The 27,988-nt window shown below is 49.2% G+C and overlaps 1 protein-coding gene across 7 annotated transcripts in view; it reads right to left on the reverse strand.

Annotated features, from left to right (window-relative positions):
• Positions 1–27,988, reverse strand: part of TNS3 (tensin 3) — a 311,508-nt gene that overhangs the window by 224,382 nt on the left and 59,138 nt on the right. For 3 of the 7 annotated variants that reach the window (XM_017888090.1, XM_017888091.1, XM_017888085.1), the window contains one exon: positions 7,357–7,394. The exons of 1 other annotated variant lie outside the window; for it this stretch is intronic. The gene's annotated coding sequence lies outside the window, so the exon portion shown is untranslated. Of the gene's footprint in view, positions 1–563; positions 628–5,741; positions 5,808–7,356; positions 7,395–27,988 lie in introns of those variants that run through there. 3 more of the 7 variants (XM_017888086.1, XM_017888084.1, XM_017888095.1) reach the window with 2 other exon arrangements.

Genomic DNA, 27,988 nt, shown 5'->3' on the forward strand with positions numbered 1-27,988 from the left:
CGACAGGGAAGAAATTTAAATGCATATCATCAAGTGAAGGAAGCCCATCTGAAAAGGCTGCACATTTATGATTCCAACCCTATGGCATTCTGGAAAAGGCAACACTATGAAGACAGTGAAAAGGTCAGCGGCTGTCAGGGTGCAGGAGAGAGAAGCGCAGCACAGAGGACTTCTAGGGCAGCGAAACTACTCCGTACGGTACTGTCATGGTGGACGTGACTTATGATGCACCTGTCCAAACCCACGGAATGTACAACACCCAGAGTGAGCCCTAACGTAGACTGGGGACTCATCAATACCGACTCACCAATTCTAACAAATGCGCTGTTCTGGTGCGGCGATGCTGACAGCAAGAGAGTCTGTGTCTCTGTGTGTGAAAATGTATGCGTGTGTACACGTAAGCACATGTGTGTGAGCCCTCAGTTCTTTCTCCTCAATTTTGCGGCAAATCTGAAACTGCTCTAAAAATAACATCTTCTAATTTTAAAAACCATTTTAAAAGCTGTCAAACATTAACACACACACACACACCACACACACACACAGCAAACATAGGTGGAGACCTGCAATCATCTGGCAGAATCGGACTCTCACTTCATCCTGTTGGGCTGCAGGCAGAAGCTCCCTGCAGACAGCAGGCTGCATCTGGGTCCAGCTCTGTGCACAGCCGAGAGGTACACTCAGGAAATGTCTGCTGAGCTGGCTGGCTTAAAAATTAACTGCCTCCACCCTTAGAGCAAGAAGTGGGGAGGGAGGAGGAGGGACGCCCGTGTAAACATTCACTGAGATGGCAGAGAGAGGCAGAGCCCGTGCTGGCCGCGTGAGCTGGGGCAGGACCATCGCAGCCTTTAGCAAGAGGTGCAACTGCTAAGTCCCAGCCCTGTCACCTGTAAGAAGGAGCAGAACAAGCCTCCTCAGAAAGAAGTGTGACGAGTAAATGACAGAGCACATCTAAAGCACTCGGCAGGGTCCTGCAAATCCCTCAACAGCGCTGACTGAGTGGTCTTCCTTCTGCACAGGATGAACAAGGCGAGATGTATCTCATGACACCCCTAAAAATCCTGTGCTCAGATGAAGAAGCTGAGTTCAGAGGGAGTAACCATGCTTCCTGAAGCTATCGTAGAGGGTACAAATAGGAGCAGGAAAGAGATACACTCACAAACAACAAAAGAGCTTTCACACACAGGGCCAGGGATTCTCCTTTTGGTTATGCAAAATGTATTGGTCCTGGCTAGGCTCAGTGGCTCACCCTGTAATCCCAGCACTCTGGGAGGCCAAGGCAGGTGGATCACTTGATGTTAGGCATTTGAGACCAGCCTGGCCAACACGGTGATACCCCGTCTCTACTAAAAATACAAAAAAAAAAAAAATAGCCAGGCGTGGCAGCACATGCCTATAACCCCAGCTACTTGGGAGGCTGAGGCAGAAGAATCCCTTGAACCCAAGAGGTGGAGGTTGCAGTGAAAGATCGCACCACTGCATTCCAGCCTGAGTGACAGAGGGAAGAAGAAAGAAAGAGAGAGAGAGAGAGAAAGAGAGAGAGAGAGAGAGAAGGAGAAAGGGAGGAAGACAGGAAGAAAAGAAAGGGAGGAAGGAAGGAAGGAGGGAGGGAGGGAAACAGGGAGGGAGGGAGGGAGGGAGGGAGGGAAGGAAGGAAGGAAGGAAGGAAGGAAGGAAGGAAGGAAAAGAAGGAGGGAGAGAGGGAGGGAGGGAGGATTTATTAGTCCTTGTTACCAACAAATTCAGATCATTCGTTCCTAGTGAAGACCATATGAAAAAAGGCCACTATTTACGCCTTTTGGGGAGGTCAAAGCTGACACCCCAACCTTAAAAGCTGTGTCAATGAGCATCGCCAGATTCAGTCCTCCACCAAGAGCCCAGAGAGCACCAACCCTGCTGAAGGTGGGGATGAGAGCCTGCAGCCTCTGTGGCCTGTGCGCTGGCAGGAAAAACAGGCCCCTGCCCTGAGCTGAGTGGAGCTAGCTGGTAGGATGCTGGAGAGTGGAGGCTCTGGGGCCATAGACAGGGTAAGGTCTGGACATGGAAGGTGAAACAGGCTCAGAGAATGCAGTAACCGAGAGCTTAGGATCAGCAAAGCAGCAGCTCCCACAGCCTCCCACCTTGTGCACAGGTGAGAAGGTCCAAAACAGAAACACACAGCTGCAACAGCGGAGGCCCCGGCAGGGTTGCAAAGAGCTATGGGAATTGGGGAGAGATACTGTCCCTGCTCAGTGTCTCGTGGGAGGACTGGGAGTCTCGGACAAGATGCCACGGACGTAAGATGAGCAGAGCCTTCACGGGGAAGAAGAGGCCTGAGCCATGCGGGAGTCAGAGAATTCTCAGGCATCATTTCATGAGAGAGAAACAGAGAGGCAGCCCCAAGCCAAGCGGGAGAGACGCTCAACCCGTGTTTCAAAGAATTTGGTCCTGGAGCTGGAGTTCACAAGAGGCATAGCAGGTTCTGTAGGCATACGAGCAAGGTGGGCTAGAGTCACCCACACAAACCTCAGCTTCATTTCTGATACGTGAAGATGGCAAAGCACCAAAAAAGAACACATAGAACAGCAAAAATCAGAGCTTTGAAATGCAACACCCATGAATTCTGGGCCTCAGAAGCTAGATGACAATAGGTAAGTTGTTTCATCTCCCTGGGGTCTCGAGGTTTTTCATCAGACAACGGGGAGAGGGGACTGGACAAGTCAGTCCCTGGGACCCAGCAGGCCTGTATCCCACTGCACGGCAGCTGCTGCTCTTAGCATGCAGAGGAGTGATATGAAGATGAAGGTTAACTGCCTGGCATAAGTTAATGGTTAAAACTTATCAGTTAGGCCACTGAGCGTCTGTAGACGCCCAGCATGAATGTCTAGGGACAGTTTCTGAAGAAGCCATTAACTCTAGTCCCGTGTTCTCCATGAAGAGGACCAAGTCTTTGCCCTGGGCCTGTCTGGTGGAAGTGACAAAGCTCCTACATCAACCGCAGCCAGGACATGGGGATCCCTGATGGGAGAGCCCAGCAAAGGCCCCCAGGGCAGCAGGCGATGAGGGCAGCAGGGGATTCCGCTGACCTCCCCAGGACCTCCTGTAGTCTCAGCTTAAAAAGAGCAGCAAGTCTATCACCAAGTTCTCTCCCTCAAGTAGCAAGCTGGAGAGCGGAAGAAGGCTCCCGGCTTAGCAACTGCCCAGACAGAGCACAGGGACAGCAGAAGAAGATGCCAAGGCCACCTGCAGGAGCTGAGAGGCTGGACAAAGCCTGGGACCTCTCTCCTCTTGCTGCATTCTCCTTCTACAGACTCAGCAACACCAGCACTCCTGTACTTTATATCCAAGAAGGGCACAAAAGGAGGCATGTGCAGAGACAGACACGGCGAGCTGGACCTTCGCAGCCAGGCTGCAAAGGCTGAGGATGAGCCAGGGGGTCTGAGAGCATCGGAGCCCAGGTGGGAAGAGGTTCTGTGTTCTTCCTGGATTAAAGCGGGAGCTGCGCATCGGGACCCCTGCAGGGCCTCTCCCCTACATTACTCCTGTGCATGTTCCCCTCGCTAACTCCTGCGTGTGGTCCCAACGTGAGGTCTTAAGTTTACAAAAAAATTATCTGCAGGTCCATTTCACCTCTGATGATTCAAGATGATACTCAATACCCTACACAAAGTGCAACTCTAAGGAGCAGACGCATCTGCAAGTGGGCAGAGGCAGAAGAGGCATCTCACCATGATGCAAGGCTGCAGGTTTCAAGGATGGGATTCTGGTGCCTCCATCTGCTTGCCTAAGCTCCACAGAACCTCCCCTTCATTTCCTTCACGGGGGCACCACCTGCCACCCTTTCCTCCCTCTTCTCCCCTCCCCAACATCTGCTTTCCTACAACTGCTTCACTTCTCCTACTTCCTTTTTCACTCTTGCCAGTAAGTCGAGTGATAGCCAGGAAAAAAGCAAGTCATGATGCCCAAACGGCTCATGTGGCTTAAATGAATAAGCACTGCATTCCAGGAAGTCAAACAGTTGAAATCCCAAACTTTCAAGTGATTGTACATACGTTATTTGACTTCCCTAAAACTTAAATAAGTATTGTAACCAACAGCGAAGAGAAAGTCATTTTTCTGTTTATTATAGAAAACTATTATTCACTTTTTTTATGCAGGAAGAAAGTGAGGCTCAGGAGCTATCTAAGTCCATGTGGGCTGCTACACCAAAATACCGGGAGGCTTATAAACAACAGAAATATACTTCTCATGGTTCTAGAGCCGGGAAGTCCAAGATCAAGGCACCAGCAGATTCAGTGTCTGGTGTGGGCCCTTCTCAGGGTTCATAGAGGGTGCCTTCTTGCCATGTATGCACATGGCAGAAGAGGTAAGGGATCTCTCTGGGGTCCCTTTTATGAAGGCACTAATCGCATTCATGGACACTCCACCCTTACGACCTAATCATCTCCCCAAAGGCCTCCACTTTCAGCTACCATCACCTTGGGGGTCAGGTTTCAGCACAGGAATCTGGGGAGATACAAACATCAAGACCATAGCAAGGGGGACTAGAAAGGCTTCGGGAGACAAAAAGCCCCACTGGGATCCAAGCCCGGGTCTCTGCCTCCATCCACCCACTGAGCTGCATGGCCTGACCTGAGAGGATTTACTGTCCAATGGCTCAAGAAAAGAGTGACAGCAATCTTTTGGGGCTTCTCAAAATGTCCCAACGATGGCTCTGCCTCCCTGCCTGAGCCCCCAGCTGCTGTCTTGGTCCCCATTTCTGCAGGATGGTTCCTCCACATCGCCAGTGCCACAGAAGGGGCTCCAAGGGCCTGGACGGGAGGAGCCTGTGACAATGTCACTGACAGCAGCAGATCAACAGCTGTGGCCTTTAGCACCACCACACAGCAGCCACATGCTCCAGGGTGTGTGTGGGGCCTGTGGACACAGGTGCAAGTGCTCCCACATAGAGGGGAACACCGTCAAGTGGGTATAACAGCACACGCTACCACTCAGTCTCGGGTCTGATGCAAGACCTAAGCATATGTGCTGAAGCAAGGCTTCATACTCGCCTGAGGAATCTGAGTGCAGCGTCTAAGGAGCCCACTGGGCGATATACGTGAACACAGTAATCAAGGACTCAAAACCCAAGTGCAATAATGTGGGAGAAGCCACAGCCACATTCAGTTCCTGGAAGACTGAGCCGCTCCCTTAGCCGCGTGCCCTGCAGGAGCCGCTGAGGAGTTATGGCCCTCATATCCCCAACAACGACGGCATTATATTTTTGGAATGAGAAGGTGCTTTGTTATTGCCGGGGGCTTTCTTCCCTGTGGTTCAAAGCTGTATTATCAAAAAAATGAACACAGATATATTTCCCTGCACTGTGATCTGATAGGAATAAGAGCTTATCCATCCCTCAGCAAACTGCCAATTGCTGCCGTTAGAAATTCCATATTCAGTCATAGTTAAGGATTTTGGAATACACTTTGAACCGAAGAATTCAATCCCTTAAGCAGCTGGCGACAGGCCTCATTTAAGAAATGGAAGGAACAACAGCAGGCTCATCTCTGCAGCTGTGGCTCAGAGGTGGCTGGGCCTGCAACACAGTCAGGACAAGCAGCCCACTCCCTCATCCTACTCCGCAGCCGACACAAGGTGCAAGCAATGCGGACAAAGGCAACACACAACAGGGTTGAGGGACAACACATCCCAGTCCTCCTAGAGGAGGGGGAACCTCTCCACATCTGAAATACTCCCCCAAAGGTACTATCTTCCCCACTCACCACTGTATTCAGAAGCACTGCTCCCACACCACTAAAGGTGCACAGTACCCCGGGAAAGGAGCCTATCTGTGGACAAAAAAACCTCAAATAAACCACGGTCGGAAATCAGTTATGCCTAGGAGTGTGTCAACAAGAAACGCCTACTCCTCTGGGAAAGGGGAAGCCCTCTCAGGAGCAGGATGGAAAGCAAGAGCAGAAGGGCTCCACACAGCCCCCAGGAGGCCCGAGAAGCGCACCCCACATGACATCTGGAAGAGGCAGCCAGCAAGGAGGTGTGGCCAGGTCACCGGGGCTGCTGGTCTGGGGTTCAGAAAGTGGGCAGCAAGGCCCCTGTGCCATTCACTCTGCTCCTGCACGTGCTCAGCATTCTCCATAATGAAGACTTTAAAAAGAAAAGTATCTTGGGAAAAAAGAAATAGAGCTATACTAGTCTAGTTCTTCCAACTTTGTGTGTATGTGTGCAGGTATTTGTGTGCACGCCTATGCATATGTGTGTGTGAGCACAAATGTGTTTGCGTGCATCTGTATTTATGTGCGTGCACGTGTGCATATTTATGCATGTGTGGGTTTGTGTATGCCTGAGATCAGGAGGGTCGGGGAAACCAGCCCCCCCAGTCCTCACATGGAAAACAGACCCACGTGCAGTGAGTTCATGGTAACACGAAGTCAGCTTCCAGCATAGCCTTCCACTTGGAGCCCAAGGCAGGGCTGGAAACAAACAAAACAGCTGACCCATGAGGTCTGTAACAGTAGCAAAATCCCAAGACTCTAAAACTCCTCTTCCCTGGACCTACAGCCATGAGGACAACCTGTCAGGACACCTACGGAGCCCCCATAGGCAGGGCCAAACAGTAGATGGGGCAAAACACTGCTGCCACCCCGATTGCAGACCCAAATCATACCTGGGGATTCCGTAAGCACAGTCACCATCCCCAGGAGATCTGAAGGTTCAGGCACCAAGACAAGGTAGAAAACCACATGCTTCTTCCTTGGGATGTCTGTCACTTCCCACACGGCCTTTCCAGGCCACCTCACTTCCCCACTCAACAAAACCCTAAGCCCTACAGGACAGAGCCAGGCCTCCTTTGGTCACAGAGGCCATCGGGCAATTTAACCTCTCCAGGCACCCACAAACCTCAGTGAACATCACTAAACCTTACTCCAGGGTTCCCAGGTTTCCATGGCAGCTGAAAACCCCAATCCATCTATGCACAACTATCTCCATAATGAGGCAGAAAAGTCCCCAGGCCAGGGGAACGCCCTGGACCTCCCTGCTCCTGCCCTCTCTCCCCCGAGAGGCAATATGACGAGGCAGTGAGAAACCAGGGACCGTGTGCCACTGAGAAGGAGCTGTTGATGTGGCCAGGGGACAACTATTGAATTCTTATCTGAAATCAAATTCTTAAGAATTATTTTCTATGATTAAAACTGTGGATTTCAAAGCTCTTCGGTTTATTCTTGAGATGAAAGGTATACACCATATCCCAGCCCTGGCTTTCCTAAAGAGTTTTCTTCCCGTGGCTGCAGTCCAAAGAGGCCCCCACCCCACACATATCATTCAATGAAGGCCAACTCAGCTATAAAAAGTCCCACGGGAAAGCAACAGAATGCTTACCTTGGCTTCACATTTCTTGTGGCAGGAATACTTGCAGGCTGGAAGAAAAAAAAAGAGAGAGAGAGAGAAAGAATGTGTGTCAAGCAGTCTCTCTAACAAGAATTCTTAAATCTCCAAACCCTCTCAATCCTTCAAAGTCTCTAGCTTGAAGATCCCATAGGTGGCCTCTCTCTGGCACAAGGGAGATTTTTACATATGACACATGGCAGTGTGGACAGAAGGCAGTGAGGACATGGTGTGCAAGAGCCAAGTTACAACTATTGTCTGTTAGCAACAGCTCGGGTGGCTCAGGTGGGAATGTCTTGGGAGTAGGTTCATGAGCAGATTGGTTTTTCAAGGGGTATGTACATCCAGCCAAACTGGATCCCTAAAGAAGAATAGTGAATTTCAGCAGCAGAAAGCATTCATGTGTGCCCAGAAATTACAGCTGACCCCTGAAAAAAGAAGAGAAACTGGAAAATGCCCCTTAAGAATCAGAATTTAAAGTGTCCATGAAAGACTGGATTAGAGCCTTTAAATTTGTAAGAAAGTCATGCATCTGGATTCTGGAACTGCTTCCACTTCCGGCCAACCTGAGAACTGACTGTCAGAATAAATTCATGTCTAAATTCCTATAGAAGAATCCTTCCAGAGGGGCCATTGTGTGAATGGAGCGAGTCCTGTGTCCCTTTGGAGGCCCTAACAATGCGATGCGGAGCTGGAACCAATGCAGATTTCACAGGCCCTCCTGCCCAGAGGCTGCAGCTGTGATGATGAGGCATAAACCTCCCCATGACCACCATGGGCATGCTGCAAGCAGGCCTTGCAAGACAGGGAAAGAGAAATGAAACAGCAGCACCAAATAATCCCAGCACAGCCTCCTGTGCCAGTTCCAAGGGAGCGTCAGGTACATGCCCTCCCTTCCCTCACGTCTGCCAGCCCACAGAGACAGCTGTGAGAGGAGGGAAAGACACTTGGGTTGAGGAACAGTGACCAAAGCCTCCCATCCAGGCTCTGCCCCTCTAGCTGGGTCTCTGTTTCCTCCCACGGAGCTATCATGGGTCAAATGGAATCCTTCAAGGGACCTTGCTTTGAAACTAGAAAGTAATGTCCATAGGCAGAAGTGTGTGGAACCTGAAGACCAAGGCCTCGGAAGTCAGAGAGAGGGACCCCACATCCCAGCTCTGCATGTTGACGCCCTGTGAATTTAATCAATGTCTCACTCCCCCTCCTGCACTCCATTTTCTATGACGTGTCAAAGTCAAAAACGTTTGTGTAGGGTTGAACGAGGATGAAACAGATAAAGTCACTTGCCCACTACCTGGCAGTTACTAGAACTCCAGTAGTTACAGCTAGGTTGTTATCTTTGTATGATCTATTTTTTTGAATTGCTGAATTGTCTTTCTATACCTCTGAGGTTTGTGAGATTATTCCCAAAGACATGTATTTATCCTACACCTTCTAATGGGCAAAACACACAAAGGTGATCAGTGATTTTCAAATCAAGAGAGACTTGCCATTGGGAAACAAGGGGCTTCCACACAATAGTAAAAGTCCAGACAGAAACCATCCCCGGCAGAGGCCAGCACAAAGGACTGAGATAAGGAGAAGGGCGGTGGGCAGGCCTCTGGCCTCTGGCTGAGTGAGAGTCAGGGAAAGAATTCTGCCCACACACGTCTACCAGCATGTCACAAGACCATGACATCACACAGCAGTCAGCCTTCCAGATGGCCCCGGGTGACCTCAACTCATGGCCCCCATGCCAGTGTGTAGCCCCCTCCCACAGTGAATCAGCTGGACTGTGTGACAGTGCAACCTGGCAGAGGGGATGCTGTGTGACTTTTGTGGCTAAAAGGCATCATGGCTTCTGTCCTGGTCTCCAGGATCACTCATTCTGAGGACAGCCAGACGCCATGTTGTGAGGACACTCAAGCGGGCCTGTGGAGAGGCCCCCATGAAGAGGAACTGAGACTTCCCACCAACAGCTGGCCCCAGCTTCCCAGCCACAGAAGTGCACTACCTTGGAAGCTGGTCTCCAACCCCAACCAAGCCTTCAGATGGTGCAGCCTCTCCAGAGACCCTGAACCAGAACTGCCCAGTCACCTATGTCCCAAATTCCTGATCATTGACATAGTGGGAGATAACAGATTCTTACTGTTATGCTAAAGTACTAACTTGGGGGGTCATTTGTCATACAACATACCAACTCAACACAAAAAAAGGGCCCTGGTCAGTACAAGGGTGGCACTGGTATGATACATCCATGGTGGGTGGTCCACTCGGCCACCAAACAGCCATCTGTATCGTAGGGCAAAATCATTAAATTTCAATTATCATAGTGAAACCATATAAACTGCCCATCAGCTAAAACTGCAATCCTGAGAGGAATAGCCATTGTTTCTGGTATGTAGACAAATGACCCTCAAAGTTTTACAAATGTTTAGACTAAGACTTTACATTCGATTGCCAGCAGCATGGGTAATCCTCAGAGTAGCAAGTCCACTGTCAATCTATCTGTGGCCCAGCTCTGGCCAGCACTGCACCAGGCAGCATACAAGATACTTTCCTGTATGTTACTGCACTTGCTCCTCGCAAGCACCTCTCGGGGAGAAACTGTAAGGATGTCTCAGTCAAGGCGGCAGCCATGGTCCATGAAGATGGGACTCCAGCCCGTCTGTACATCAAGTTCAGTGTTTTCATCCAGCCGTACTCTCCCTGCCTTTCTGACATATTACAAAATATGAACAGAAGAGTGCCCAGGCCCAGCTTCCTATCCTGCCACCCACAGGAGATGGCCCCCTGCCTGCCCTACCCCTAGCCTGCCCTAACCTTGCCCATGCCAACCCCAGCTCCTCATTCACGCCATCCTGCACCCACCTCCCCTCCTGGGCCCAGCTCAACTGCCTCTGTGCCTGAATTCACACCCTTCTGTGCCACTGACCTATCATGGCAGGTCATCATGGCTTGTCGTATCATGATGATTTCCCTGTGTCCACCTCTCCCAATGGGCTGCAAGCTCATCAAGGGACAGCGTCTCTGTTGTGTATGACCAGGGTCTCACAACAGCAGCACTAACAAGAGTGACAGGCAGCTGATACTCTCAGCACCTAAAAGCTTGAACTGCATGGGTATTACCAAATTTCTACCACACCCTGGAAAGAAGCTACCTACCTTCACCTGGTTTACTAATGTGAGACTGGGGTTTGTGGATGAGACTGAGGATTCATGTGCTAGACAACTGTGTCCCAATCCCGACCTGTTCCAGGTCTGCTTTCAGAAGCCCATAGCCAGTAGGACCACGTGCTGTGGAGACCTCACTACCGGATCACCGTTTAGGGACTCGGGGCTGTGAAGGTGCTGGCCACAAGGGAGGCTCCAAAACAGTGGAAGAATTTCACACCAAAATCCATCTCCGAAGCACACAGGCCCAGAAGACAAAATGTACATGTTCTTTTTGACCCTCAGCCACACGGACCCACTTCCTTTTTGGAACAGCACTTGTGTGAGCTGTCAGCTAAACTAGCCACCTTCTCAGGGAATGTCATTTTTATTTGAAAGAACTCCTAGCAGACAAAATGTGGTTATTCAGACTCGAGTGCTTGTCATTTTCTCAAAAACGAAGTGAGTCTGTCATCATAAAACCATGTCAAAATTTGAGATTTCAAGTGAAAATTGTAATTTTAGAAGACTTGTACCCAGGCCAGGCCTGGTGGCTCATGCCTGTAATCTCAGCACTTTGGGAAGCAGAGACAGGCGGATCACTTGAGGTCAGGAGTTTGAGACCAGCCTGGCCAACACAGTGAAACCCCATCTCTACTAAAAATACAAAAACTTAGCTGGGCATGATGATGCGTGTCTGTAATCCCAGCTACTTGGAAGGCTGAGGCACAAGAATCACCTGAACCCACGAGGCAGAGGTTGCAGTGAGCAGAGATGGCGCCCTGGGTGACAGAGTGAGGCTCTAAAAAAAAAAAAAGAAAAAAAAAGACTTGTACCCATCACCAGAGCCTAACAACTCCTAGGACATTTCTGTTAAATCAACAATAATATTAACAAATGTGGGGATTTTCCTGAGACTGTATAACAAATATGTCAACATTTCAAAGTTCTGAGTAATTGTCAGTGGACCAATAATTTCCAAATAGCCAGTGCGTGGTGTTCCACACTGGGTAAAAGATGCACTTGGTGTGCAAGACAGGCCAGTGGATTTTAATAAAACAGAGTAGGAAAAACTCTACCGATACACTTTCAGATTCCACAGTGAAACTGAACTTTAAGCAACTGTCACTTGAGTTTTGGTGTAGAATCAAAATGGAATATCTACAATGGTCTGAAGAGCCTGTTAAAATGCTTCCTTTTCCAAGTAGATATGTTTATGGGGCTAGATTGTCTTCAACACTTCAAACCCAAATATTGCAGAAAGACTACATGCAGGGGGAACCAGCCTCTTGATTAAGGCTACATAACAGAATCACAAAACAATGCCCCTCCTCTCACTTTGTTGTTTTCAAACGTATAGTCATTTTTTATTAAGCTTATGTTCATTTTAACATATAATTGGTTCATTACTGTTGCTTTTAAATGACTTAAATATTTTTGATATTCATCAGTTTCCTATTTCTAATAGGATAAATCGTGATGAATACAAACCACACCGACAGGAGCCCTTTAGGGTCTTCTAGGACCCTAGCAGTGGGGGCCTGAGACCCGCAGCACCAGGGCAATCTCGTTCATTCTCCTTGCCTGAGGCTCTCAGAATGGGGTAAGGACCCAATTTTGACCAATAGAAAGGTAAGTGAATTCTCCCACGGGCTTCTGGCGAAGGCCTTCCCACTCCTATGAATGAAGCAAGAGAATGAAAATGCCTCAGCCTCTGGAACTTGCCCCTCTGAGCGCAGAGCTTGACCCATAGGAGGAACCTGGAGAACTCAGGCTGCAGAACCGGGGCCCAGGCACACTGCTGGGAGCCCACCAGCCGCCGTACCTCCCCCTGCAAAAGACACATGCCCTGCTGACTGGGAGAGGCTCCATCCACGCAGCCCGTTATTGGCTGCACGGGGCCTTCCACAAAACTCCACGTACTTTAGACGCCTTGTTCCACCTGTTCCCACAGGAACCAGGAAGAAAGGCACATTCTCGCTCCGTTGTACAAACAGCAAACTGCAGCACAGAGCAGAAGCTGCCTGCTCTGGGAGGCAGAGCAGATTAAGCAGTGACACCAGCTGCCAGTCCGGCTCTATGGGGGCAGAGCCCACCTCCCAGAGCTGGACTGGAACACCCAGTGAACTGGTGTGCAAAGGCTCTTCTGTGCCTGGTGCAAGAACTGGGGCTCCACATGTGTGAGCCCACTAAAGCAAACATCTACCATGAGCTACACACCAGGACCAGGAGCAGATGTCCAGGGACCTCAGGAGCTGAAAGTCTGATGCTCACTCCAGCCCTTCACCAAGGATCCGTGCCAGTCATGTCCCCTCTGGCACCCATTTCCCCTTCTGTAATTAGGAGTAGAACAGGGTGATAGCCAAGATTCCTCTCTGCCATGAAAAAAAAAGTATACCTAAGCAATAAAAAGATAAAATTATATATACATACACACACACACACACACACACAAAATAGTAGGTAGCTACTGAAAAATTATGATCTCAAACTATTTCACATGTGAAAGTTCTTGTAAAAGGTAAGGCTAACAGATATACAGCGCTCTGTGTTACATGAAATAAACTTTGTGAAAGACAGATATATGTGGTGGCCTCATCCATAGGAGAGAACATGACACCGGAGAGAGACATCACAACTCAGACAGAAACGAGGAGCCAGATAATAAAACTAGGAAAACTGGTTACTCCATGAAAAACATCATAAAATAACAACATAAATACCATGAATTTTAGATGCATCAATCATAGAACTGATTCAGAATTGGGAAAGCTGAAATCAGTATTAGAATAAAATATCAGAGAACATCTTTGTGACCTTGGAGAAGGGCAGGCATTCTAAAACAAGGAACAAGAGCATGAACTCAATGAAAAGAGTAGATCGGAAGAAACCAAACATTACAACTTTTGCGTGACAAACAGGCCACGAGAAAACTTACATAAGCAACTGACTGGAATGTTTGCAATGTACAAAGTGGAAAGATAAGAAACTGACCTTTTCTGAGGACAAATGTCATTAGAAATTGGCAAAAGTTCTGCCTAGTATCACATATAAGATTTAGTATTCATAATATAGTGAATTCTTAGAAATAAAAAAACTGATTTTTAATTTTTTTAATTTTCAAAATGTTATTTCTTTATTTTTTTTCTTTTTAGAGATGAGGTCTCACTCTGTCACCCAGGCTGGAGTACAATGGCATGACCATAGCTCACTGCAGCCTCAAATTCCCAGGCTCAAGCAATCCTCCTGCTTCAGCCTCTAGAGTAGCTGGGACCACTGGCACGTGCCACTGTGCAGGCCAATTTTTAAATTTTTTGTAGAAATAGAGTCTTGTTTTGTTGCCCAGGCTGGTCTCGAACTCCCGGTTTCAATAGATTCTCCCGCCTCGGCCTCCCAAAATACAGGGATTATAAGCATAAGCCACCTCACCGTACCCTAAAATAATCTAATTTTTAAATAAGCAATGAGCAAAGGATTTGAAAGGCTATTTTGCTAAGTAAACAGAAAATGCTGCAGGCAGCTTTTCTGTATCTTTTTAGATGTTCAACCTCATGTAATCACCAGATGAATGAAAACATAATAAAAGAAGACATCACTTTTCATCTATCAACTTGCAAAACTGAAAAGCTGAAAAATCTCAAGTGAGATAGTCGATGACATTCCATGAAAGTAGGCTCCACCAAAAGCATTTTCCCGTGAAGAGCCTGTCCCTTCTCCAGCCCAGCTTACCCTCCGGCGTCTGAGCGGGTATATGGCAGGCCCCTTCTCATGGCTTTGCCTGAACACTCAGCTCCACAGCTGACAGTCTGCAAACCACACATCAGTTCCCTTGTCAGACGAGGTTTCCAGACTCATGTTTAAGAATCCTGGCTCCTGCTGTAGCAGTTACAGCCCAGAGCCGTCTGGCTTGGAAACGCCCAACATTTTTATATGTTGTCTTGGAACTGCTATTCTTCACAACGTCTCCACGAGCCTTGGGAATCCAGGCCACTGTCTTACAGGGTTGTCAGAATCTTTTATACAACACTCCACACATATTGACCAAGTTATAAACAAGCCTGTGAGTCACCCTCTGCTTCTCTTCGCTTCAACTGTCAAGTTTGCCAGCCTCTCTGTGTCCCAGTAACAGGCTCCATGAGGCAGGAGGGGAGTGACTGACCCACAGCGGGGGACCGCCAGAAAAGGCCTGCCCAATGCCCACATTCACTGCTCGACCCCGTGACCCCATTGTTGCCTTGTTAGTCTTAAATAACTACCGTGTTCTCCTGGAGTCCTAATACTGCACCTGGCCCAAAGCAAGTGCTAAAAAACACACACCTACAAACCTGCCCGTCTATCTCCAAACCTTTATCTGTAATCACTTAGTGTATTGCTGACTGTGATGGACTCAAAGACAGGACACAAAAGTCTCATCTCTCTTTCCTAGCAGGTGCTTAATAATGTTGGGTTAACCGAGTGGAATAACACATTACCAAATCTTTCTTACAAAACTCCCTTCATCCCATTTTCCCTCTGGTCTCCTTTTCTCAGCTTTCTCCTTGCTTCTTTTCTCCTTTCTCCTTGCTACCTTTCTCAACTCTCATCTCCTTTGGGCCTTCCCTACAGCTGTCTCTCTTGTGCAGTGCTTCTTTATTCTGTGCCAACCTGTCCCATTCCATGCTAGTCTCTCTGATTCTACTAGATCACTATTAGATTCCGGAAAACCGTCTCTCAGATGGGGAGCATTTCCGCATGGTCTGACCTTGGATCCTCCCTGGATCTACCTTCTTCCAGGGACCAAGTCCCACTTGTAACTTTGGGGGCCCAATCTACTCAATTCCAGAATGCCAAAACTCACCCATAACAGCGCCTTCCTCTGTCCTCTGTGAAATACAACCAGTTTGGGATATCGGTGGCAACTGGACCATGTTAGGCCACCCAAGGGAACTCAGTGACATGTAGTGAGAACTGGTTGCCTCAGAGTCCTAACTGATGGTATGGGCACACCAGCAAGGTTTTGACCAGTATAAGAAAAACCACAACTGGACACTTAACCCCATTGCTCAATGTCATTTCTATCTTTTCTTTCCCTTACTTGAAGTTCCAAGAGTAGAGATAACAGGGCCCTTACACGTTAATGTAACAGTTTTTAAAACATGAAGTGTTTTCTTCCAACTTAACCACATATGCAATTTGCATTTAACTAGGAGGTTAAAATGTGAAAGTCGGGACCTGAAAGTCCAAGAATGAGCCAGAAAATGAATGGTAAAAAGACTGGCCTGCATCACAGAATATGCCCCTAACCCTTCCCTATCTATCATCACCATCAGTATCATCACGATCAACATCATCATCACAATCGTCACCACTGCCATTGTTACTATCACCATCAACTGCACTACCACTATCACCATCACCAGTCACAGCACTATCATTACTGTCATCACCATCATCACCACCATCATTGTCACCATTCATCAACATCGTCACCATCACCATCATCATCACTGTCAACATAATCACAGTGCTATTGTTACCATCAACCACACCATCACCATCACCATCAATTACACCATCACCACTCGCCATCAGCATCATGATCATCATCACCATCACCATCTTCACCAACATCACACCATCATCAGCACCATCAACACCATCGTCACTAATATACCATCATCATCAATTACGCCATCATCCACCATCACCATCATCGTTACCATCATCACCACCAATTACAACATCATTATCGGCATCACCACTGTCACCCTCATCACCATCACTAACAACATCATCACCACCATCATCATTACTAACACCATTGAACACTTTCTGGAGCTCCCCAGTGCTCTTTGTGTTTCATGTGTATTTACTCTGCTATTCCTCACAATGACTCTAAGCAGAAAGAGGAAGAGCAGGAACACTGGCAGGCTGTCTCCACCATCCACCTCACCTCCACCATGCTCTGCTGCTTCCCCAGAAATAAGCCAAAGAAAGAACACCTCTACCAACACGTCACATCACTGTGATGCATGATACTTACATAATCTATGTAAAGGGCATACCTTGTTGTCTCTAGGTAACATGTACACAAAGGAATCAAAATGCAAATGTGTATGACATATGTGAATTATAAGTAGAGAACACTATGAAACTGTCGATTTGGGGAGCAGTATCTACATAGTCTATTGAGAAAGAGAAAATCCTAGAGATTAACTACTCTGACATACAAATTGTAAAGAACACAGCACTGAGGAACAGAAATAGGGTGCAACTGTCCAGGGCCACAGCTTCCTGTGGAGCAGCCCATCCCTGACTCTGCCAGGCTCCCATCTACACTTGCAGTGACTGCCAGGACTCCAACTCAACTCAAGCAGCATCCTCACATCCTGCCTCTGTCCCGTCTACATTTGTAGTGACTGCCAGGACCCCATCTCAACTCAGTGAACAGCATCCTGCCATCCTGCCTCTGCCTGTCTACACCTGCAGTGACTGTCAGGACCTCATCTCAACTCAATGAGCTTTAGCGTCCCCATATCCTGCCTCTGACCCAGCTACACCCACAGACCAGCTCCCAGCTCCAACTCAGTAAGCAGTACCCCCTACCCTGCTAGTGCCCCATCTACACATGCAGCAGCATGTTAAGGAGATGGGCCAGGTCCATACTCCTCCTAATACGCTGACAAGAGCAATGGCTAAAATGATTTCCTGTGAAGATACACGAACACACACAAATAAAAATTTAGTTCACGTGGGTCGGGCACAGTGGCTCATGGCTGCAATCCCAGCACTTTGGGAGGCTGAGGTGCGTGGATCACCTGAGGTCAGGAGTTCGCGGCCAGCCTGGCCAACATGGTGAAACCCCATCTCTACTAAAAATACAAAATTAGCCGGGCGTAGTGGTGTGCGCCTGTAATCCGAGCTACTTGGGAAGCTGAGGCAGGAGAATCACTTGAACCCAGGAGGCAGAGGTTGCAGTGAGCCAAGACCACACCACTGCACTCCAGCCTGGACAATAAGAGCGAAACTCCGTCTCAAAAACAAACAAACAAACAAACAAAAATCTAGCTCATGTATTGTATCCCAATTCAGCCTGGTATACTTACACAGGCTCTTTTTCCTTCACAGTGTCATGGGGTGTGCCAATTCTATGGTCCTACTGGCGCCTGGACAACACTGACTGAAGACAAGAGCGCCCAACCTTGCAACAGAAACCCTGCTGTGCTGTTTTCCTGGATGGTCTCCACAAGCCCCTCTTCAAATCACACTCATCTTACCAGGGCCACCAGCCACAGCGTCCTGCAGCCCCACTCCTGACAAAAGAAACCTAGAGGAAAGGTGTCATTACCAATCTTTACCCGGGAAAGCCACCCACAGGGCAAGCCTCAGATAAGTCTCGTCGGGAAAGGGAACGGGAAGAGCTCACCCGCAGGGACCTTCACCACCTCCAACAAACCAGATGTTTGTAAAGACGCAAAGCTAACCACAAGTTAATAGTCACCAAACTAAATACTTCTACCTTTTATTCCCTCCTTAATTCCACTGGTATTCATTAACACCCACAACTGAAACATTCTGTAAGCCTATAAATATGTCCTGGACACCTACGACAGGGCAGAAACTGATCTGGACCTGGATATGATTGGAAACACAGAAAATGCTCATGAATGTACACTGCAGTGCAAGAGGAAAGGAAAATCAACAGGAACCGTGGATTCTATTAGGATGACTCGAGGTACAGGAAAGTAACTCCAGGAAAGTGCAGCGGGAGCCTAAAGGTGGAGGGAGGGTTCCACACTCATTTCTGTATCGGGGGTCAAGAAAAGTCTGAAGGGACAAGAAGAAAAATGGCAGCAAATGGGTGAGAAGGTGACAGGGGGCTGGGCCACACAGCCTCAGGGAGGCCAGCACCCAAAAGACACTATAAAATTAATTGTTGAGGGCATCAACCAATCAATAATCAATCAATCAAGAATCAATCAACCAAGATAGTCACTCTCACAAACTCCAGTACTTGCACAACAGGCCTTCGTGGCAGGTCGACTGGGGTTGCCGAGACCCCAAGGCTCTTGGCTGCACCCAGCCTGCCTCCCACAGCACCATTTCCTCAGCCAGGTGCCTCCCAAAAGGGAAGTCAAACCCTCCAGACTACCCTCTGTTGGACACCAGCCCAGGAATGGGGATAAGGCTCAAGATGCTCCCATTCGAGCGAGAGCAGCCCTCTCTGTGTGCCCACACGGCACAGGCAGCATTTGATGTCACTGCAAGGTGCCTCCCCCCATGTCACAGGGCGGCCATCTCCGCGTTCTTATCTGCTGTTCTCACTCTCTTCACAGATCCTCACCTCACCACGCCAGATCTGCCCAAGAACATTGAACCACACTTCAAGACAATAGCCCCTAAAACTCTTGAAGTTTTTATCCCCAGATAATCGGTTTTACTCTTTCTCTCTCATTCTTTCCACGTAATATGATTTTATTTTCTTGAAAAATAATCGCTGGGGCCAGGCACAGTGGCCGACACCTGAATTCCCAGCACTTTGGGAGGCGAAGTTGGCAGGCTCATTTGAGGTTATGAGTTGGAAAACAGCCTGGGCAACAGTAAAACCCCCATCTCTACAAGAAAGAATATAAATCAATCAATCAATCAATCAATCAATCAATCGTTATCCCCCTCAAGGGATTCTTATCGTATGGGCATGGTTCACGTGCTCAGACATGAATCTGATCCTCACACAACCCCTTGATGAGTTTCAGTTATTGTCCTCATGTGGCAGACCAGCAAACTGAAGCACAGGGAAGCAGCGGAACTGAGGTCTGAACTCACATCAGCCTGGCTCTGGAGATCACAGGCTTAACCTCTGAGCCTCTCAGAAATCAATCGACGTGGCCTTCATCTTCACGAATAGGACACTGAATCGGCTGTGGCACTGACTCATGTTGATGAAGCACTCAGGAGCTGACAGAGTCCTTTTATGTCCCTTGACTCACACGTTCCTCCGAACAGCCTGTGAGCAGGGCCAGCCAGGCCTCACTGCCCACTTTACAGTCCGAAGAATCAAGCCCAGAGACAACGAGACCCACTGGGTCCCGGCCTGCTGCTTCGTCTCGGGGCGCCAGCTCCCATCCCTAACATTACCTACATCATCTATGTAAAGGACACACCTTGTTGTCTCTTTACCTTGTTGTCAATCTGCCCCCCATGTAAGATATCCCCCCCAACACAAGGCACGTGTAGAAAGGAAAATGTCTCTGCATCGCCATCAAATACTCAAACGGATCATATTACAGAATATTGCAAAATGAAAGGAAAGAAAGAAGATGGTACCGATCCCTCAAAAACATCCGAAGTCTAACTCAGGAAACCCTCTTAAGTACTTGTGTGTGTGAGCAGACCCCAGCAGTGGGGCCACTCATCACCATGTAAACCAGGAGCACCCTCCCAAGAACCCCAGGTCCCCCACATACATGGCTGTGACTGACCAGGACTTCTTTGTCCCTCACTGGCCCAGCAGCCTGGTGGGAGTTGTCCACCTGTGTGTGGGTGACCAGCAGCTAACACAGTAGGCGCCTGACGCATGCTAGCCACAGTGAGCCGGCCGGAGGGGCGAGGGTGATATGAGAGCCTGCCTGTCCACGCTCACCCTAGGTTAGGGGCCGCCTGGCTGAGTCACGCTGAGGCCAGTCTTCGACCCTATCCTCTGAACAGAGTTCCTCACATTTCTTAACATTTCAGGCCTGCCAGTGTCCCAGGGTTGCTGATACCCGCGTTGGCTCCTTGAAGCACAGCACTGCCCCTTCCCTGGCTTCGATGATGTGGAATCAGAAGCTGCCACGCCCAGGCAGACCTTGAGCACCCAGAGAGCAGCATTACATCCATCTGAATAAACCGACAGAAAACAACCCCACCACTTAACATAAAATTCCAGATCACAGTTACTGCAAAACAAATACTTGGATTTATGAGCTTGGCTACACTGCTCAGTGAGTTTTAAAAATCAAAATCCACCAGCACAATCAACTAACATAACCCAGACATCCTGACAACCCAGACCATTGAGAAACATCTGGGAGGGGTCCAGGCCTTCTTCCCAGCCACAGAGTTAGAAAACAGGAAGGATTTCAGTCAAAATCCACGAGTAAAGTCCATGTGGAGGCGGCTGAGAAATGCGATGCATTGCAACAGGGGAGCAGAATTTAGAGGCAGGGAAGTGCTACTTCCCATCAGATAACCACCATCGACCAGAAATTATTCAGACGAAGTTTGGCCTGGGCGCGTCCTCCCGCTTTGGTGCTTCTGGAAGGTTATGTCATGTTGCCACCTCTCTGGATGGGGCAAGTCTGATGGGAGGGCTGAGCTCAGTGCCCGGGTGGGGGTCAACCCCAGGGTGGGGCTGGGCTTGGCCTCAGGGTGAGGGACTCACCACCTCCAATTGTTCTGGAAAGAACTTTGGAAATAACATCTGCAGCCATTTCACATGGATTTGCCACAGAAGAACTGATCAATGAGCCAGGTGTTTATCTGCACAAATTCATCCGGATTGTCACGCAACTTACATTCCCTGTGCATCTACTGGGTTCTAGGCCCTTTGCTGAGACTCAGGATACCCAAGAGACAGCAGTGCATCACATCATAGCAGGGGCAGTCAGCCCAAGGGAGCAGACAGATTCATAAACAAATGATCAGGACTTGGCAAGTTCCTCCAGGATCCTGACAATGTCCACACTCCCTGCCCCACCCACCTTCCCAGAATTGCCTGTCCTTCCTCTGTGCTCCCAAGGATGCTGCAAATATCTCCAATAAAGCACTCCTCACACGGGATCCTGTTGCTGCTCACAACTCCAGCCCATTAGACTCCGAGCCCTTTGAAGCTTTCGTCACCGTGGGCATCGCAATGCACCAGCCACCGCACCTGCTCAGTAAAAGTGTGCTGCTGAGGGTTCACCCTGCAAGACAAGACAGCACTCCACTTGGGGACGGAGGTGTCTGCTCTGTGCACAGGCACCTGGTAAACAACACAGAGCCAGTCCCTCAGCCTCCTGGGCTCCAGCTGAGGGCGGAGAATCACTGCCCCAGTGAACATCCGGATGGCTAGCTAGTCACTGGCCTTGGATAGTACCGGAGGGAAAAGGGCAGATGCTAGGGGACACAGTGACAGGGCAGGGAGGCACCTTCCTGAGGACCTGGTGCTTGAGCTGAAACCTAAAGGATGAGGAGCAGCAGACAGAGCAGCGCCGCTCAACAAAAGGTCAAAAATGAGCCCTGTGCAGCCGGCCTTTCAAAGCACCTGGGGGAGTCAGGAGAGACCAAATAAGGCAGGTACAGCCTCAGAAGGCCACCATGAGGATGCAGGCACAGGTTCTTCCCACGGGATGGTTTACGGTTTCCCAGAGTTGTTTTCTGAGTACAAACAGGAAAGGAGCAGAGAGGCAAACACGAGAGTGGATCTCCAAGGCATCCCAGCCTGGCAGACAAAGGGCCAGATCCAGGGAAGCTGGGTTAGGAAGGAGGAACGGGAGGTTTGCAGGGCAATGGAGACGGGAGCCCAGCCTCCAGGAAGAAGGCCAGCAAGGGCGGAGCAGCAGGTAGGGCTGGGAGCCGGAGCCTGGCCAGGGGCTCTCCCATTCAGTGGATCTGGGTTACAGGTATCAGCAGGGATGGGATGCCTGCCCCCCAAAAGTGGGGACACCATATCCCTCTGCCTCCTCAGAGGCAAGCAGGATCATAGATTTGTTGCTTGGATTAAGTTAGAAAACTAAACCCTCTGTGTATCAGCAGCCTTTGAAGGCCAAGGGCTCTCGACGGGTGACATTCCCTGGTGTGTCTCCCTAACACATTTCAGATCTGCCCGCCTCTGAGTCTTAAGCCTCTGCACTGGTAGTCAGTCCTACCCACGCCCCCAGGCCAGCCTCTGTGTAACTTCCTATCCCCCAGTACTCCTGCTCTGATGACGGAGGCTTATCTCAGCTGCCTCAGCTTGCACCATGACACCTCCTGTCCACAGGGCACCTTGGCCTCAAGAGACCATGGCATCTCAGGCTTGGGAGCATCCCCAAACACCTCCTGATCTCTAGCACACATATTAACTTAACATAACTGAAAAAGCTAATGAAAACAATCATGTCTAAAAGACTTCTGAAATATGGAATCCTGCATGATTTTTAGAAAGAATTTCTATTGTTTATTAACATAATTCCTAGAGTTATGTGCACAAAAACATGATGTCTCTGTCAGTTTGGGCTACCATTTAAAAATTACCCTAAACTAGGTGGCTTATAAACAGTTGCTTATTTCTCACAGCTCTAGAGGTTGCAAGTCTAAGGTCAAGGCACCACAGATGCGGTGTCTGGAGAGGACCCACTTCCTGGTTCGTACATGGCGCCTCCTTACCACATCGTCACATAGCCAAAGGGGCAAGGAAGCTTTCTAGGGTCCCTTTCATAAGGGCCCTAATCCCACCCATGAGGCTGCACCCACATAACATAATCACCTCCCCAGGGCCCCACCTCCTAATGCCACCATCCCATGGAGAGTTAGAATGTCAACATAAGAATTTCGGGGAGACAAAAACATCCTGACCATAACACAGGGCACACATGGGGCAGTTCCAAAACACTATCCCACAGAAAGAAGAAGGCAGACACTTCTCTAACAGGAGAAGTCCTCAGCATCTCAGTGCACACATGCCCAAAGGCACAACACTCACCACGTTCTAAAGCCAACAGCACCAGAAACCAGAGGTGGGCCCGTCCCTTGAGTCAGAATGCCTCTGCCTCCAATGGTGCCCATGGCTGCTGTTTCCTCCCAATGCCTCCACCAAGCGCCTTGACTGGGGGTCCCTCCTCGGGGATGGAGCCTGCAAGTGCTCCCTGAAGGAAGGTAGCCTTCCTTCCTCCAGAAGGGGAAGGTTTCTTTCATCTGGGTCGGCTCTCCGTTCCTTCTCCTGATAATGAGCCTCCTGCCATGAACTCAACACGACATGCAGCTTCCCAAGCCTACCACATCCTTAGCTTCTGCCAGTTCTCTCTGCAAAAAGCAAATGGCTGCTTGCCACCACCAACCACAAAGAAAGGACCCAGGGAACCATGGGGACAGTCCCTACTGAAGCCCACCAGGCCAGAGGGCTCAAGGCAGAAGAGTTTCACCACATGGGACTGATAAGAGGACAGCAAGGAGTGAGGGAGGAATTCAGACACACACACACAAGAATACACATGCATGCACTGCATGCACCCAGGCTGGAAAGGTGAGCACAACTCACCACACTACCCCCAGCACTCACAGCCAGCAAGCTCAGGGCAACTCTTCGGGGAGAAGCTGAATCAGCACCTTCTGAAAAGGGGGAACATCCAGGGTGCGGTGCAGTGCAGCGCTACCTGCCAGCATGAAGCAGCTGTCTGCTAGGGAGGTGGTGGTCCTCCCCTGCCTCCCTGGCCTGGCAGACCAGGATCTTTCACGTACAACCCTCCCTGACTCCCAACTCTGCACCACTGGGTCTGCATTTTCATGCCCATTTTAGGGTTGAGAAAATGGGCTTCGCAAAAGCCTAATGTCCCAAACTGCCCAGGATGTGAGTGGCACACCCAGAACTTGAACCCACAGCCTGACCTCTTTCTACTGCCTCTAGACAAGACATCCCATCCCAGCGGAGGGGCCCAGAGCCACAGACAGGGACACAGGGAGAGCAGGTGTCTGTGTGCCCATAACGCCTGCATCCTGGCTGCCCCTGGACAGGAACCAGCCTAAAAAAGGCAATGAGAGCAGCAATGTGGCCCTGCGGTGGAAAGTGAGCTGTGGGGGAGGAGGAGGTGAAGAAGAGAGGGATAAATCAGGCATGAGAAGAGGGGTGAAGTCACCTAACATCATAGCTGTTCATGAGTGATTTTCTTCAAGGAATAAAAAAAAGTATGTGCCTTTTTTTTCCCTTGTTACCTCCACTGACCAAGAATCTATTTCACCGATGAGAAAAACCAGTGCTACACTGGGTTTCTTGGAGTAGAGGAGCATTAGCCAAACAGGACAGGAGATAACGCTGCACGAGGTGCTGGCAGCCCTATTGCTTGTCCATGTTGATTACATGCGGGGTCCTCCAGGCCAAGGTGGGCCTCGAATCCTCGGAGGATTCTAGGTGACGCTCTAGGTGTCTCGCTGCCTTACACCAAAGCAGAACTCCAGAGAGTTCCAAGAGGAGGTGGGAAAGCATCGATACCAACAGAAACCAATAGATGGGTCACAGGGCCACCACACTGGGCCTTGTTCTCATGAGTGCCTGGATGTTGCCAGAAGCGTGTGAAATTTAAACCATTATCTGGAGATAGCATGCCTTACTGCATCTTCCTTAACAACCAGATGACACACAGCAAGATAAGCCTGTTGAACATCTTGTCCAGATAGAGCACTATTTATTCTCTTCTCCTTCAAGAACAAAAGCAGCTCCTGTGCGCATGCACGTTTCCTCTGTCTCTATCTCCCTCAAGATAAGATAATGGACGTCATAGAGCAGCTGAACTCTACAAAGTGGTCTGAACAGGAGAGATGCTCTCACATGTTCCCTCACTACATGGAATATCTGTGTGCTCAAGCAAATGCATTCATGCAGATGCATGCACGCATGCATACACATGGAATCACAGGTCTGTGCACTGCATGTCCTCATATGCATGAAGTCAATCATGCATGCATGCACTGCACCCACACACTCACACACACTCAGGCACATACACACCACTCTGGCAAGCCTCCTCACCCCTCCCTAGTATTTCTGGCAGGCCTCCTCACCCCTCCCTAATATTTCACACACCACAAATTTAAAATGCCACAAAACAGAGTTCATTTGGAACCAGAGGATCAATCTGTGGTCCTTCCCTGGGCCTTTTGAGTGTGTGTAACTGCAGGACAGAGGAAGAGACTCAAGTCCCAACCCAGGGAAGGCACCAAGACGATGATCCTCCAAGATCAAGAAAGAAGACAGGCTCCCAGCTGTCCAAGACGCACTTGTGCGTTTCACAGCTGGAGGCCGTGCTTTCTGCAAGCTCTTCTGTTTCATTGGTTCTATTTACTTTGAAAATAGTCAATACTACTTAAATGGCAGGAACAGAACACTGAAGTACTAAAGAGGATGTCTGAGATAACTCCTCAGTAAACTCAGTTCTCATTTGTACAAAGGAAAAATTACTCCTCAAGCGGTATAACCAACGCAATGCAGCCCAAGCCACTGTGGTAAGTCGTGCAAAAGGCCTCTGTGTCTAAGGAGCTCCCTCACTGGATTACAGCTCAAGGATGTGTGATGCAGAGGCTAACCAAACACACACGCGGCATCAGCCATGTGAAGCTACCCACAGTGGGTTCCCTTGAGAGCAATCCCAACACCAGTAACAAAACAAAGTGCCACAACACTGGCTGTGCACTGTCTTCTGCCCTTGCAACAGCCCTTACTCTAAGTCCTAGACCACAGAGTGAGGAGACTTTGCCCCTGTCAGGGGCAGGACCAGGACCCAGCTCTGTCTGACCTCCGCCTTTGCTCCTAAATCAGACCTGTCCCCACATAGCACCTGACAGGCAGAAGTCAGTTCATGGGGAACCTTTGGCTGTGCAACTTTGCTGGAGATGTCATCACAGGGTGAGGAAGCCGAGAACAAGCCCACGGTGTCCCTGCTGGTGCCATGCTGCTCATGACAGCTCTCCCAACATCGCCCAGTGGCTCCACGGGCACAGGACCAGGGCTCTCGGATCAACACCAGGCCCTGACAGCTCTGATTCCCAGGCTCTCTGGGCTGCTGGTTTCATGGTTCCAATTCAATGATGACTTTCCTTTTCCTTCTTTTCACACTTGGGAGTCAAAGTTAGAGACCAAAATTTTAAAATATGAGCATTTCTATGAGAATGACATTTGAAGATGGAGAGACTCCTTGGGCTTCTATTTTTGCCGTGTTCCTGGAAAGGCACAAAGCCCCTACTGGACCCTGTAGGATATGTGGGACACAGAGAGGCCACTATATTTGCCCACAGACATCTTAGAGCAAGCTTGATGGAGGGCGCTAGTCCAAGAGCACCGGTGCAATTTCTCATCCCCTTACACCTGCAGGTCCCAAACACAAAGGGCCACCACATTTGGCTGACATGGCCCTCCTGAACTGGACAAGTTATGAAGGGGAATGGCCAGTGACAGGCCACGGCATTCACAGATGACCAAGATATCACCCAGTGCAGTGCCATTTGCAAATATGGGCTTAAAACACAGTGGCTCACACCTGTAATCCCAGCACTTTGGGAGGCTAAGGCAGGAGAATCACTCAAGGCCAAGAGTTCAAAACCAGCCTGGACAACATAATGAGACTCTGTCTCTAAAAAAGTAAGAAAATTAGCTGGGCATGTGGTGCACGCCTACAGTACAGCTACCGGAGAGGGTGAGGTGGGAGGATGGCTTGGGCCCAGGAGGTCAAGGCTGCAGTGAGCCCTGATCATGTCACTGCACTCCCATCTGGATGACAGAGTGAGACCCTGTCTCAAAAAAAAACAAAAAAAAAAAAGGTTTTAATCACAGGATGTCATATCAGTTGGCTCAGAGTACACTATAGCTCCTGTTCTCTGCCTTGGATGCAGATCTAGATGAATTACACAGATGGCTCCCTGGTCTTTGGCTTCTACTTAGACACCAGGGTGGCAGGTACCCACCACTTATCCAACACATTCTTCAGCACTGACTTCTCCAAGGGGCCAAATCATAGGGGGACACCCGAGTCTTCTCACGTAGGCTCAGGCCTTTGAATTGCAAAAGAATCCCAAGAGCCCCTTAGAGGCCCCTGGTCACATCCTCAACCCATTAAGGTTTGACTGCATGCATCTTTCCACCATAGGCACCCTACTCTAAAAAGGTCATCAGGGACCACCTGCTGGAGGTCTGCAGGGAGGAAGGCACTGAGGGGAAGGTCCCAACAGCACAGAAGCCTACAGGCTGAGACTCTGCACATTTTCTAGAGGAAATCTCCAACCCTGCAGATGAAATGACCCCAAAGAGCAGCCCCAGCACTCTCCAAGGGCCTCGTTCTCCTAGTGACTCCCTCTGTGTGGTGTACGCCATTGGTCCTCCCAGCAGTCCATGCCCCCCACCATTCTCACATTCATTACAGTCACACGTCTCTTACTAGATTTATTAATGCGCAGTCACAAAAAAGAATTGGCAAGTTCCATTCATTACTTGATGTCTAAATATCAAGTACCCAAGCTGGTGGCTTAGTTTAGTGACAGAATCTGAAAGAGGCCATACCAAAATGAACCCAAATTCTAAAAACAGAAAAATTTCATTTGCAAACTTGAGTAAGAGATCTAAAAGTCAAACTAAATAACCTGAGTTACTGACACTTCAGAGCAGACCCGAGAATAAATTATTAATTTACAAACTGCTGCCTCCTCTCCCATCGGGGAACTCTGCTCTTTCTGTAAAAATGTCCTCATGAGCACATATCTGTGTAAATACAGTTGGCCCCTGCTAAGTAAGGGGATGGGGGGGGGGGGG

This window comes from Rhinopithecus bieti, unplaced genomic scaffold (assembly GCF_001698545.2).
Source record: "Rhinopithecus bieti isolate Rb0 unplaced genomic scaffold, ASM169854v2 scaffold_17174, whole genome shotgun sequence".
Lineage (NCBI taxonomy): Eukaryota > Metazoa > Chordata > Mammalia > Primates > Cercopithecidae > Rhinopithecus > Rhinopithecus bieti.